Here is a 13,668-nt window from a genome sequence, read left to right on the forward strand (position 1 = left end):
ACCACTAATACATAATTATGCGAAGAAGCTAACGTAATTTTAATATAATAATCTTGATGGAATTAACAATACGTTGATGAATAATGAATGTGAGAAAAGAACGACGGAGGTGATTGTGGTTGATAATGGCATTTTGGTAATTGGATATATTGTAAGGGCTGAATATCTATATAAAAAAAGAAAAAAGAAAACGCGTATAGAGAGGCTGAGAGGGGCATTCATGGAAGCGACTAATTGAGAAAAGTAAACCCAGAATTTAATTTGTTTTTATCTATATCTAAAAATGATAAATTGTTGTTGTTGACAAATGATGATAAATGATGGAGTATACTACATCCATCCATTTATTTTTATTATTATATTGTTTATTTATTATCTATTATTGACAAAAATAAACATATTATCAAGATAATGTATGGAACCTTCCTCTCGTGTTAATTCTCTTTTCCTACTTGTTACCAATTTTTTTTTAAAGTTTTCCATATTCTTTATTAATTATTTTCAGTCGCAAATGTTGTTCACCTTGGTTATATTCTACTCATATAATTTATATGGAGTAATGGAGTAATTTGTTGGTACTTTCTAATAGTTTAATCTCAAAAGTACAAAACATAGAATTTTGTCCTGTTAGTTACCATACACGTTCTGTTTTAATTAGCTCGCAGATACGCCAGTTACTAGAATTTTGCATATATTTGTTATATTAATAGTATTATCAATACTTTCATTATAAATGATAATATTAATATTTGTATTATTGACAATAATGTTTTAATATAATATATATATATAAATATGTTAAATTTGACATGTACAAATATTATTAATATTATTGAAATTATTATCATTATTATCTCCATTATTATTATTATTATTATTATTAGTTTCATTATTATTAATAAATTTAATATTAAATACTTATGTGTATATAATTAATATTAATTTGTTCTTTATATAATTAATATAAATATATATATATAGTAATATATGGTAATGCAAATACAGATATATTCATATACATATAGGAAGTACAAGTGTTTATATGTATATACGTATACAGGATATATATATATTTATAAACACTGATTAAATATAAATATAAACACAAAATACTGACTATATACAAATACGTAATTCTGTTTTTCCAATCTCCATCATTCTGTAAATGGTTGAATTAGTTGGTATAGCTGTCGATTTCAAGTCACATGTAATTACAAAATCTGTTTAACATAACCATCACTTTTATTTTTTTTATTTAATCTGCTACAAGAACCTGTACTTGTTGTCTGCTTAATTGATTCAATTGTCAATACAACCAAAAGTCGGCCAAAGTATCTGTACTAATATCTGTTATTCGAATACTAGTTATATGTGAGGATATCTCCAATTGCAAATGAGAATTTAAAAATAGAAAAAAATAAAAAGAAGCTGGCATACCAGCTCTGTTCGTGTTCATAATATCAAAAGGTGCGATTTTGAAATAAATTTTAAAATGTGTAATTACAGTTTCGTTTGGAATCTTCAAAGTAATCTTTCTGCAAAATCTTGTATTCCAATTTCTAATATCAAATCTGAATTTTTGAGTCAAACTCTTATTTTCAAAAGTCAAACAAAGTGTTCTTCATGAAAATTGGAAGTCGTTTGAGATTTTAGGATCAATTAAGGATTCCTAACGATTTTAGGAAGATTTTAAAACATATTTTATTTAGATTTCATGATCTAAAATGTACCAAATTTCAAAATCTATTTTTTTTTCTTCATACATAGCAGCGACAGATGCAATATTACGGGAACTGTTTTTACGTTTTTTTTTTCTTTCCTTGTGTTTACTAAATGGAAGTAACAATCATAAACGTTTACATTTTGTTGAGAGATCCAAAAATCCATTAGTTATTTTAATTGGGTCATCCCTGATCGATCATAGTTGGAGAAGAAGGGGATAGAGAATAACGTACGGGTTATATACATTACAGTTCAATGTTATTTCGGATAATGGGCAACTACCCAGCTGGTTTAAGTGTTTGTCGGGGGAGCAAGTGGTCTTGGGTTCGATTCCAGTTCATGCCATATCTTTTTAGATAAACTTTTGGAAGGTATTTATCATTACAAACATTATTATTATTACTATTATAAATGTTATTATTATTACTATTATTATTATTACTAGTAATGACTATTATTATTATTATTATTATTATTATTATTATTATTATTATTATTATTATTATTATTATTATTATTATTATTATTATTATTATTATTATTATTATTATTATTATTATTATTTTTACCATTATTAGCACTACAATTATATTATTATTACTATCATCATCATTATAAGTAGTTTTATTAATAAGTATCATTATATAACTATTAAAAATCATTAATCATAACTACCAGTAACAGTAAGATTAATATTTTTGCAAATATTATTATTAGTATCATGATATTTATCACTAATAGAATTATTAACATTATTACTTTTATTAGTAATATTAAGTACTATAATTATTATCATTTTATCAAAATTAATCTAATGTTAATATTAATGTAATTACTAGCTTTAACAAACAAACAATATATATATATATATATATATATATATATATATATATATATATATATATATATATATATATATATATATATATATATATATAAAATATATATAATACACATAACTTAACTATATTAATATATATATATATATATATATATATATATATATATATATATAATGAAACCTATTAATCTACTATATGTATAAATTATCACTAATAATAATATAAATATTTATTCGATTACAAGAATATGTTTTAATACATATATGAATGATATAGGTTCGTGAATCCGAGGCCAACCCTATACTTGTTCAATGTCGTTCTATGTATTTTTACTACAAAATACATTAGGTGAGTTTCATTATTCCTTTTTTAAATGCTTTTGCAATATATATTTTTGGGACTGAGAATACATGCGCTGCTTTTATAAATGTTTTACGGAATAGACACAAGTAATCGAAACTACATTATATGGTTGAATTATCGAAATCGAATATGCCCCTTTTTATTAAGTCTGGTAATCTAAGAATTAGGGAACAGACACCCTAATTGACGCGAACTCTAAAGATAGATCTATCGGGCCCAACAAGCCCCATCCAAAGTACCGGATGCTTTAGTACTTCAAAATTTATATCATGTTCGAAGGAGGATCCCGGAATGATGGGGATATTCTATTATGCATATTGTGAATGTCGGTTACCAGGTGTTCAATCTATATGAATGATATTTTTGTCTCTATGCATGGGACGTATGTTTATGAGAAATGAGAATATGAAATCTTGTGGTCTATTAAAAATATTGAAATGATTGTTATGATAAATTAATGAACTCACCAACCTTTTGGTTGACACTTTAAAGCATGTTTATTCTCAGGTATGAAAGAAGTCTTCCGCTGTGCAATTGCTCATTTAAAAGATATTACTTGGAGTCATTCATGACATATTTCAAAAGACGTTGCATTCGAGTCATCGAGTTCATAAAGATTATTATTTAGTTAATTATAGTTGAATATATTATGAAATGATTTGCATGTCATCAATTTTCGATATAAAGCAAGTTTGTCTTTTAAAAACGAATGCAATGTTTGTAAAATGTATCATATAGAGGTCAAGTACCTCGCGATGTAACCAACTATTTTGAATCATTTGTAATCGATATGGACTTTGTCCGGAAGGATTAGGACGGGTCTCTACAAGGTAATGGACTCGGGGCCCGTCACCGAAAAGTTCAACGCCTACGTCGATGCGGTGAAAGAGCATGAAAATAACAAGGTCATGCTTGAGGTGATCAAAGGCTGCGACCTCACGCTACCATACCCTAAGGTTGTGCGAAAACATTTGAAAGAGGGTACAGCTGAGGCGCTCCTAGAAGCGGAGCAGGCCATCCAGTCCATCCCGATCCCCCTAATAGACGCGTTCGCTGTGGATCCCAATATGCCCATTGATGGGTTTCTCAAGGAGGAATTTTAGATTTTGTTTGTAATCGTTTGCACCGTAAGTCCTATGCTTAGGCAGGCAATTGTAAATACATTATTTATGCCCTAAGTCCCGTGTTGGGCAGGCATGTGAAACAATGATTATGTAATAACCGTAGTTGTAATATATGTTACTATGTTGTGCATGCGTTATGTATTAATTGTTTATATATCGCGAATAAAAATAAATGGTGAACCGCATGCCTATGCGCATAGTTAACCAAAACTCATGCGCATACGCAGGTACTGTGTAAAATAAACCGATATTTTAGCAAATTTACCTTTAACAATTTAGACTCAAAAGTTACTGCGTTATTGCTTTGTCATGTGCTAGAGGTGCACTTTAGCTGTATGGTAAGCAACGCAACTAAAAACAAACCAATGCTTTTATACTTTGAGTTCCTCAAGAAAACCAATGCGAGAGTAACTACGCACAAGTAAACCAATGCTTGTAGTTTTAAGTCGACTTGGCAGCCATCTAGTCTGCGTGGCGCTTGGCTAGGGGAAAACCAATTCCCTTTGCCTGCCGTTGATGTCTAGCCTTGTAACCAAACATGCTTCTGCCGCACGGGGGCTAGAGGAACAATAAATAACAAAAGAAAACAATAAATAACAAAAGTATGCGTGAGTAAATATTTAATTGGCATTAATCATGATTACAACCGCGACACATCCAAACGGACGGAAAATGCATAGAAAAAATAATGTGCTAAAATAAATAGGAGTGATCAGGTCCATCCAGCTACTTATAACATTTTTTCAACAATGTCGCGTGCCAAGTGCGTTTCACAGGTTTTCCATCTAATGTCTCGAGATGGTATGCCCCGGTGTTGCTTGCTTTTGCTACCCTGTACGGACCTTCCCAACGGGGCCCCAATTTCCCAGTATCCTCCGTATGACTTGCGTCGCTCTGACGCCAAACTAAGTCCCCGTACTTCTAAGAGCGCGAACGCACACGCTGATTGTAGTACTTTGCAATTTTTTGCTTATTATTGGCTTCGTTTATCGCCGCATAGAGTCTGCATTCTTCCAGGAAGTTAAGATTTTCCCGCAAAGCTTCTGAGTTATTTTGCTCGTCAAAATTCTGTATGCGGAACGTTGGTACCCCAATTTCTGTGGGCACAACAGCTTCTGACCCGTAGACCAAACTGAACAGAGTCTCACCAGTGCTTGCTTTTGGTGTTGTTCTATGCGCCCACAAAACTTTTGGTAGTTCATCCACCCAACCAATGCGACCATGACCCAATCTAGCTTTGATTCCGGCCACTATATCCCGGTTGGTAACTTCGCACTGGCCATTCACCTGCAGATGCGCAACAGAAGTAAAAGTTTGCTTAATATTAAGCTCCGCGCACCAACTACGAAAAGGATCCCCCGCAAACTATGTACCGTTATCACTAACAATTTCGTTTGGTATGCCGAATCGACAAACAATGTCTTCCCATACAAAATTTCGCACCCTCTTTCCTGAAATTGTTGCCAGCGGTCGCGCTTTAACCCACTTAGTGAAATAGTCAATTGCAACAATCAAGAATTTGATGTTTCCTGCGTGTGCAGAGTATGCGTAAGATACTGATGTAAATAGCATATGGTATAAAATAAATGATAATATTACCTCGGCCTTTTGGAAATGGTCCGACTATGTCAATTGCCCATTTGCAGAATGGCCATGGTGAGGAGACTGGTATCATTGGATGCGCAGGTGTTCTACTGATAGGTGCATGTATTTGGCAAGATTCGCATTGCTTAACTATGCGCGCGGTATCTGCGTACATAGTGGGCCAATAATAACCTAGCCGTATAATTTTTGACATAATAGACCTATGCCCCGAATGAAGAGCGCATGCACCTTCATGCACCTCGCGTATAACCTCCTCTGCCTCTTTCGGACCAATACACCTTAGGTGCGGTCCTAAATAATTTTTTCGATATAGGACGTCACCCTCAAGGGCGTACAATGGTGCCTTAGTGCGGACTTTCTTTGCATCAACGAAATCCGCAGATGAGGTGCCGTCCCGCAGAAAAGCAATAATAGGTGTCATCCATGTTGAGCGGGATTCCTCAACAGGTGCCACTAAAGGCATCATAACAATGGATTTCGCATGCAGCTCTTCTATAAGAACTTTCTTCCTCAGATGATCAACGGCCAAAGCAGCCAATTTGCTAAGCGCATCCGCCTTCTTATTTTGCCCCCGCATGACGTGGGAGATTTGAAAAGCCTCAAACTGGTCAGCGAGGTTATGAACAAGCGATAAATACTGCTGCATGGCTATGTCATGCGCTTCGAAGTCTCCGCTGACTTGACTGCATACCAGTTTTGAATCCACGTAAGCGTGCAGAATTTTAACATTTAATTTATGCGCAATACGCATACCTGCTAACAAAGCCTCGTATTCTGCTTCGTTGTTCGTAACAACAAAATTTAACCGCAGCGCATATGTATGCTCTTCGCCATCTGGGCCAGTTAAAATTACACCTGCACCCGCGCCGACTGCGCTGCAGGCACCATCGGTGTATAACTCCCATGGTGACAAAGGTGGCACATGCGTGTCCGGATGTTCTGCAGATGCTTCAAAATCCGCAGGTAACTCTGCAAGGTAATCCGCAAGTATTTGACCCTTAACCGCGCTTCGCGAGGAAAAATTTATTTCATGTTCTCCTAACTCAACTGCCCATTTAGCCATTCGGCCAGAAATCTCAGGCTTGTATAACACCTGTTTGATCGGTTGATCAGTTAGAACCACAATTGGATGTGCTTGAAAGTATCGGCGCAAATACCGCGCCGTGTGGACTAGCGCATATACCAGCTTTTCTATTGGTGAATAGTTTACTTCTGCGAAATAAACAATGTAAATAAAAGTAGATTACCTTTCCGCGATCTGCGATAAGAACTGAGCTGATAGCCTCTTTCGATGCTGCAAGGTACAACGTAAGCGTTTCTCCTGATACTGGCGCGGTGAGTGTTGGTAATTCAGCGAGCACCTTCTTCATCTCCTGAAAGGCTGATTCTGCTTCCTGAGTCCATACGAAGTCTTTTTTCTTTAAACAATTCTTCAAAGTATTGAAGAATGGCAATTATCGCTCTGCGGCCTTTGACAAAAACCGCGTGATCGCCGCAAGCTTCCCGGTTAGACTCTGCACGTATTTCTTTGTCTTCGGAGATGCCAAACTATCAATGGCTTCAATATTTTTGGGATTTGCCTTGATTCCCCGCGCTGTCACCACATGACCTAGAAACTTGCCCTCCTCTTCCCCAAAACTACATTTGAGCGGGTTAAGATTCATGTTGATCCTGTGTAGAGACGCAAACATTTCTAGGATGTCTGTGAGCATTTCTTCTTCGGTGTTACTTTTAATCACCATGTCATCGACATATGCTTCAAGATTTCTGCCAATTTGGTGCTTGAAGGCTGCGTCAACTATGCGCTGATAGGTTGCGCCTGCGTTCTTTAATCCGAAGGGCATCTTCATATAACAATAGATACCCTGCGGTGTAGTAGTTTTGTCTTCATCTTCTGTGGCCATTAAGATTTGGTGATAACCCTTGTATGCATCTAGAAAACACTTGTACCGAAAACCTGATAATGATTCCACCTTCCAGTCTATCTCTGGGAGAGGGTAGTTGTCCTTAGGACACACTTTATTAATATCTTTAAAATCAACGCACATCCGCCAATTACCGTCAGCCTTTTTGACTAGCACAGGATTAGCAACCCATGTCTGATACCGCACTTCCCGCAGAATGTTTGCTTTGACAAGGTTATCTACTTCTGCGCATAATCAATCACTGCGCTCAAGAGCCATATGCCGCTTCTTTTGTCTAACGGGCGTGTTTGATGGATTAACATTCAATTTATGTTCCGCAATATCTCGCGGAACCCCAGTCATGTCTGATTCACGCCACGCAAAAACATCTGCGTTAGCGGATAATATTCCATGTAATTTTGCCTTCGCTTCGGCTGACAAGCCTGCGCCGATTTTAATTCGCTTATTCGGATGTAAACGGTTTGCTATGACCGTACTGCTTGCGAGTTGTTCTCCTATGCTGGGAATGTTTACAGGCACAACTGAACCACACAACTCGACTGTTTGATGTGACGCAATTGTGGCAACCCCTCCCTTCGTAGGAAACTTAATCAAACCATGCACCACCGATGGTATAATGTTAAAACGTCGTATGAAATTTCTCCCAAGCAGCGCGTTGTACCACGAAGTTGAACGTACCACATAAAAGTTAACCAACTCATGTCTGACCAACTACGAATTCTTATCATCTGCGAGTTCTATTATTAGCTCTATCCGGCCTAGCAGCCATGAGCTTTCTCCAGAGAACCCAGATAACGTAATATCAGACTGGCGTAGCTGCGTTTTAACTTCTGCAGGGAGGAAACGATAGCAATGCTCGTACATAATGTTGACGCTACTCCCGATGTCAACATGCATGCGTTTAATTTGTACTCCGCAGGTGGGGATGCGACACTTGATGATAATGGGCTCGTTAACTGTGTCAATTGACATTACAGGAGAAAATGTGATTGGGAGAAGTTCCCAGTCATGGTGATCATTGTACTTTCTCCGCTGGCTAACTTTCTCTGTGTCGACCATATTAATGGTTAAGTCGGCGTTTTTTTGTTTTATCAACCTTTTGCCATGCAAAAGTTTTAACCTTCGACCCTTCCTCTGCGGATTTTCCCTTGTCCTTCTTAGGTGGTTTTAGGTGATCCAATTTACCTGCGCGCAGTGCCTCGAGCACTCGTTCCATCAAGTTTTTACACCGATTAGTGTCATGACCATAATTATCATGGAATTCACAATACTTTGTTTTATCCCACTTACCAAATTCTGTAAGCGGAGTTGGAACCGCAAAGGTCGCGCACACAGGTTCGGTTGCCAAAATTTCCTTTGGTGTTTTAGACAAACTTATTAGAAGCACATAGTTCTGATTATTGATGCCGCGCTGGTTACTGCTTCGATAATTGCCACTTGATTTCCCTTTATAATTTCTGATAGGACCACCGCTAGGATACCTTCCGCGAGAGTTGTTACCATGATTTTGATCGCGCGAACGATCATCATCATCTTTCTTCTCGTTGCGTGAGCTAGCTGTTGGAATATCATTATCTTCGCCACTCCGCATATAGTCATGGCATTCATTAAGCGCTTCAGCATAAGTTGTTGGGACTGTATGGCGCAGACGCCTTACCAGTGTTGGATGACGTTCTGAGTTTATACCATGTATGAGTCCGGAAATCTGTTGCTCTGGCTTAAGATCTGGTATGCGCAGACACTCATTAGTATATGTTGTGAGAAATTCACCCAAAGATTCCTTGGATTTCTGCACAACATCATGACATTCGATATGAGTGCGTTTGTGTGGCCTCTGATTCTGATATTGCAGCAAGAACTTCGTCCGCAGATCCATGAACCTGGATATGCTACCTGATGGGAGCTTATTAAACCATTCGCGAGCAATGCCCTGCAGCGTCATGGGAAATATCTGACATGCAACCGGATCCACCCAGCCTTGGGTGCGCATTGCGCCCTCGAAACGCTGCAGGAAGTCATCCGGATTAGTCAAAGCATTATAAGTACCCAGTGTATGGGGTATTTTTGGCGCTGATGGAAACGGATATGCAGTTATATGCAGAGGAAACTTATCAAAAGTAGTTGGTAGCTCAAAAGGTGGTTTAACAGGGTCACCTTTGAGCCCTGCGAAGAAACACTTCATCATATCCTGAACAAAATCAGGTTGCGAAAATAGGTGGACCATGTCAGGAGGTGCCGCCTGCATAAATTGGCTTGCGAGATTCGCCTGTCCCTGAATATTTTGCCAAGGTTGCCCCGGCGTTTGCGGATACAGCCAAGGCTGATGCGTTAAAAAAGAAGGCAGGCCTGTCGGCGCAGAGTATACGGGTAGCTGAAAAGGTGCCGAAACCTGTGGCGCAGATGCCTGTGAGACCTGAGGATATGCCGCTATAAGCCCAACCGTATGCGCAGTAATTTGCTGTTCAGCGGTTATCGGCGTCCAATGATAATTGGCATCTGGAACGACACCGAACCCCCAACTATTAAGTAATGCCTGCGCATCAGCAGGAGTCAAAAACTGCGAAATTAGACGCAGTGGTTTCCAAGGTTGCAACGGTGTAAACGATAAATTCTGCTGAACACTCTGCGTCTGCAGAGGGATTGAAACCGTGGTACTATAAATAGGTACCTGGCCGCAGCATACCACGTGCGGGCCTACTGTTTCACCGCTAGTACCTACCAAGATGACCCTTGGATCCACCGCGGAAAAATCCAACCATGTGGTTGTGACTGGCGAGTTTGCCCTTGGCGGTGTAATCCCATCTGGATATATCGGCTTATACCTCTGAAAAGGCTCGCCGGATGCAGGCGGAGGATATGGCGCGTATCCCGCCCCCATAGCCATAGCTTGCGTCTGCTGATTACCAGACGGCGTGTTTTGATTATCTGTTTGTGTGCGTTCCGATGATTCCCCGGAAGTCATGATACTGTTAAAGGAAAAAATTCAAAAAATTTTGTGAATAATAAGCCTTATAATTCAAAACTTTAAAAGAAAAAACAAATAAACACGTCTTGAATTAGTTCGACTCTCAATGAAAGCACCACTTGATCATGCATATTTTGACCATAGGGTTAATATGCCTGTTCAATACGTAAAGTGGAGTTTAAGGATCTTAGAACAAGGCTCTCTCGTCCGGCTACAGTGAATAACCCTGGCTGACATGATGATGTTGGCGGGGTGGCCAAGTGATTAAGTCCACCTTTGATAACGATCGTCGATCAGAAGGCCCCAAGTAAGGTCGAAGGTGCTAGTTAACGAGAAACTAACATGTTGACCTTGAGAAGATGCTAGATGATGCTGGTTACGTAAGACGTGTAGTAGATGATGGTTACGTAACGTGATTGTGGTTAGAATGATAGTTAGGGTTTGTATATATAGGCAAACCCTAATTCTAGAACCATCCGAGATAATGGTAATCCTTTCCATAACAAACTCCCCTGAATCACGGATATAATTATGGAAAAGATATTTACTTGGTAACCAAGTAACCGCTGTACCGGGGACAAAGGCATTCGACACGAATCCGCATACCGCATGCCGCATACAAGTGTACACATACGCATGCTAGCAAGTGCCCGCATACATACTCATTACGCATGCGGGTTGCGGTATCATTAAGGATCAAACTCTTGACCTTTCGTATCCACTGAATATTTGGATAATCGAAGAACAACTATGGCAATGCGTGGTAACTAGGGATGGCAATGGATCGTATATGGATCGGGTGATACCGTATCCATATCCATATCCATTTAGTTTTTGTTCATTCATATCCATATCCATATCCATTTAGTTTCACGTCATCCGTCCATATCCATATCCAGTGGATTAAGCGGGTTAATGGATGTCCAGTGGATGTTAAAAATAATGTTATAATATTTATTGATATGCGATTAAGACAAAAACGTAGTATATTAAAAATAATTATAACATGACATAATTAAAATCTATTCATAAGAATGTGTAATCTTTGTCGAAAATATAACAAAATTTGTTAAATTTACTATAAAACATAGATTATGAAAAATCAAATATGATATTTGTAAGTTTATTTTGTTAGATATACATGTTTTATTGTAATATATTACAGTTATTTCATTATTGGGCTGAAAGCAAAATGTAAATCTAACGATAAATGAGCTTGTAATAGTAAACATGTAAGCATATCTCTATATTTATGTATTTGTATATGTATTCCGGGTGGTAATGGATATATCCATGGATGACACTTTTCATCCATGTCCATATCCATATCCATTTAGGTTCATCCATATCCATATTCATATCCATATCCATATCCATTTAAGTTCATCCATATCATCTCCTACATTAGCATCTCCTACAGTCGTTAGATTCTCTTAAATCTTCACGTGACAAACAAGTTTTTAACCACCCTGGATAGTCTTTATATCGAACAATATTACCACGTTTATGGAAGTGTTTAAGCTTGAACCCTAATATATTTTACCACTAGCGTCATCTCACTATTTCAATAGGTCATGTTCGAGTTATAAAAAATAACCCTTATAAACGTTAAATTTTCTAATAGGGACTCACTCACTTTTTTTTGGGGAAGTGGAAGTAAATTTTATTTTTATTTTCCATTTTTTTATTTTATTTCACAAACATTAAGATTATGTAAAAATATGAATATTTAAAAAAGACACTTTGTGATAAATGTTATTATTTTGACCAAAACATTTTTGAAGAAATAACATTCATCGATAAATGTTCCATATAGCATTCATCGTGATACATGTTATTCTTCGAGAGTTTTTTTTCATCTTCTGTGAAGTTTTTTTCCTTCAAAATTTAGCCCGGTTTAGAGTTTATAGTTTATGATTTAATGTTTGGGTTTAGTTCCAAAATTCTAAACCCAAAACCTTAAACCCTGAACTCTAAACCGTTCGTGTTAAAAACTCAATCTAAACCCAAAACCTTAATTTCTAAACTTCCAACCTGCATCACGATGAATGTTATCATGAACATTTATCGATGAATGTTATTTTTTCGAGCGTTTTTCAGCCAATATAATAACATTCATCACAAAGTGTCTTTTTCAAATGTTCATATTTTCATGTGATCTTGATGTTTGAAAAAAAATTAAAACAAAAACAAAAAAAAATTACTTCGCCCCACTTCCTCATAAAAAATTGTTTCCCTCCTGATTAAATATATATATATATATATATATATATATATATATATATATATATATTAAAAAAAAATTCTTCGTCTTTGAAATTTATGATGTTTCTTTACTTATAAATAAATAAACTCTGATAAAAATGATTAAAAGTAATAAGAAAAACGGTTGTAATTGTTTTTTTTTTTTTTTTTAACGGCAAGGTTGCATCAGTCCGGACCGAAGCCTAGTCATCATTTGCACACACACACGTGTTCGGGCAGGAAACCCGAACCACACTCAGGGGATCCGACCCTTAAACCATCCCATACGGGGTAGGCGGGCCGGACCTTAGTTCCGGAGCGGGTCGGTAAAACCTTCCCTTTGGGCCAACCTCAAGGAATTTCTTTCAAATAATATCCTTTGTAGGTGATGAGGCTCGAACCTGATACCTCTAGCCCGGCGGGGGTGCTAGGCACCACCACATGTCCACTGAGCCAAAGCTGCGGGGACAACTGTTGTAATTGTTGATCATAATTTATTTCAAAATCATTATATTATGCACTATAAAACGTCATATACTCAAAAAATTTTAACAACAATGGTACGCGGTGCGCACCAAACCCGCACAACGCTGATATCGCCTCATTTATGCATTTATTTATTCGCGATATCGGGTTCTTTTGATTATACTTTGGTGAAGATTGAAGATTTTGGTTCGTGATTATAAAGAAAATGATGATTTAAGTTCAGGAAGTCTTCATGTGAGTATTTTGGGTGAATTCAGCGAGTTACATTCCTCGTTACTAAACTTCTGTATATTTCTCGCGCCCGTAATACAAAATTCACGCCTGTAAACACTTACCTCGCGACTGTGATCCCACTCTTCGCGACCGTGAGATGCAAGAAAAACAACAGCTCT

The sequence above is a fragment of the Rutidosis leptorrhynchoides genome, chromosome 8, assembly GCF_046630445.1.
Source record: "Rutidosis leptorrhynchoides isolate AG116_Rl617_1_P2 chromosome 8, CSIRO_AGI_Rlap_v1, whole genome shotgun sequence".
Lineage (NCBI taxonomy): Eukaryota > Viridiplantae > Streptophyta > Magnoliopsida > Asterales > Asteraceae > Rutidosis > Rutidosis leptorrhynchoides.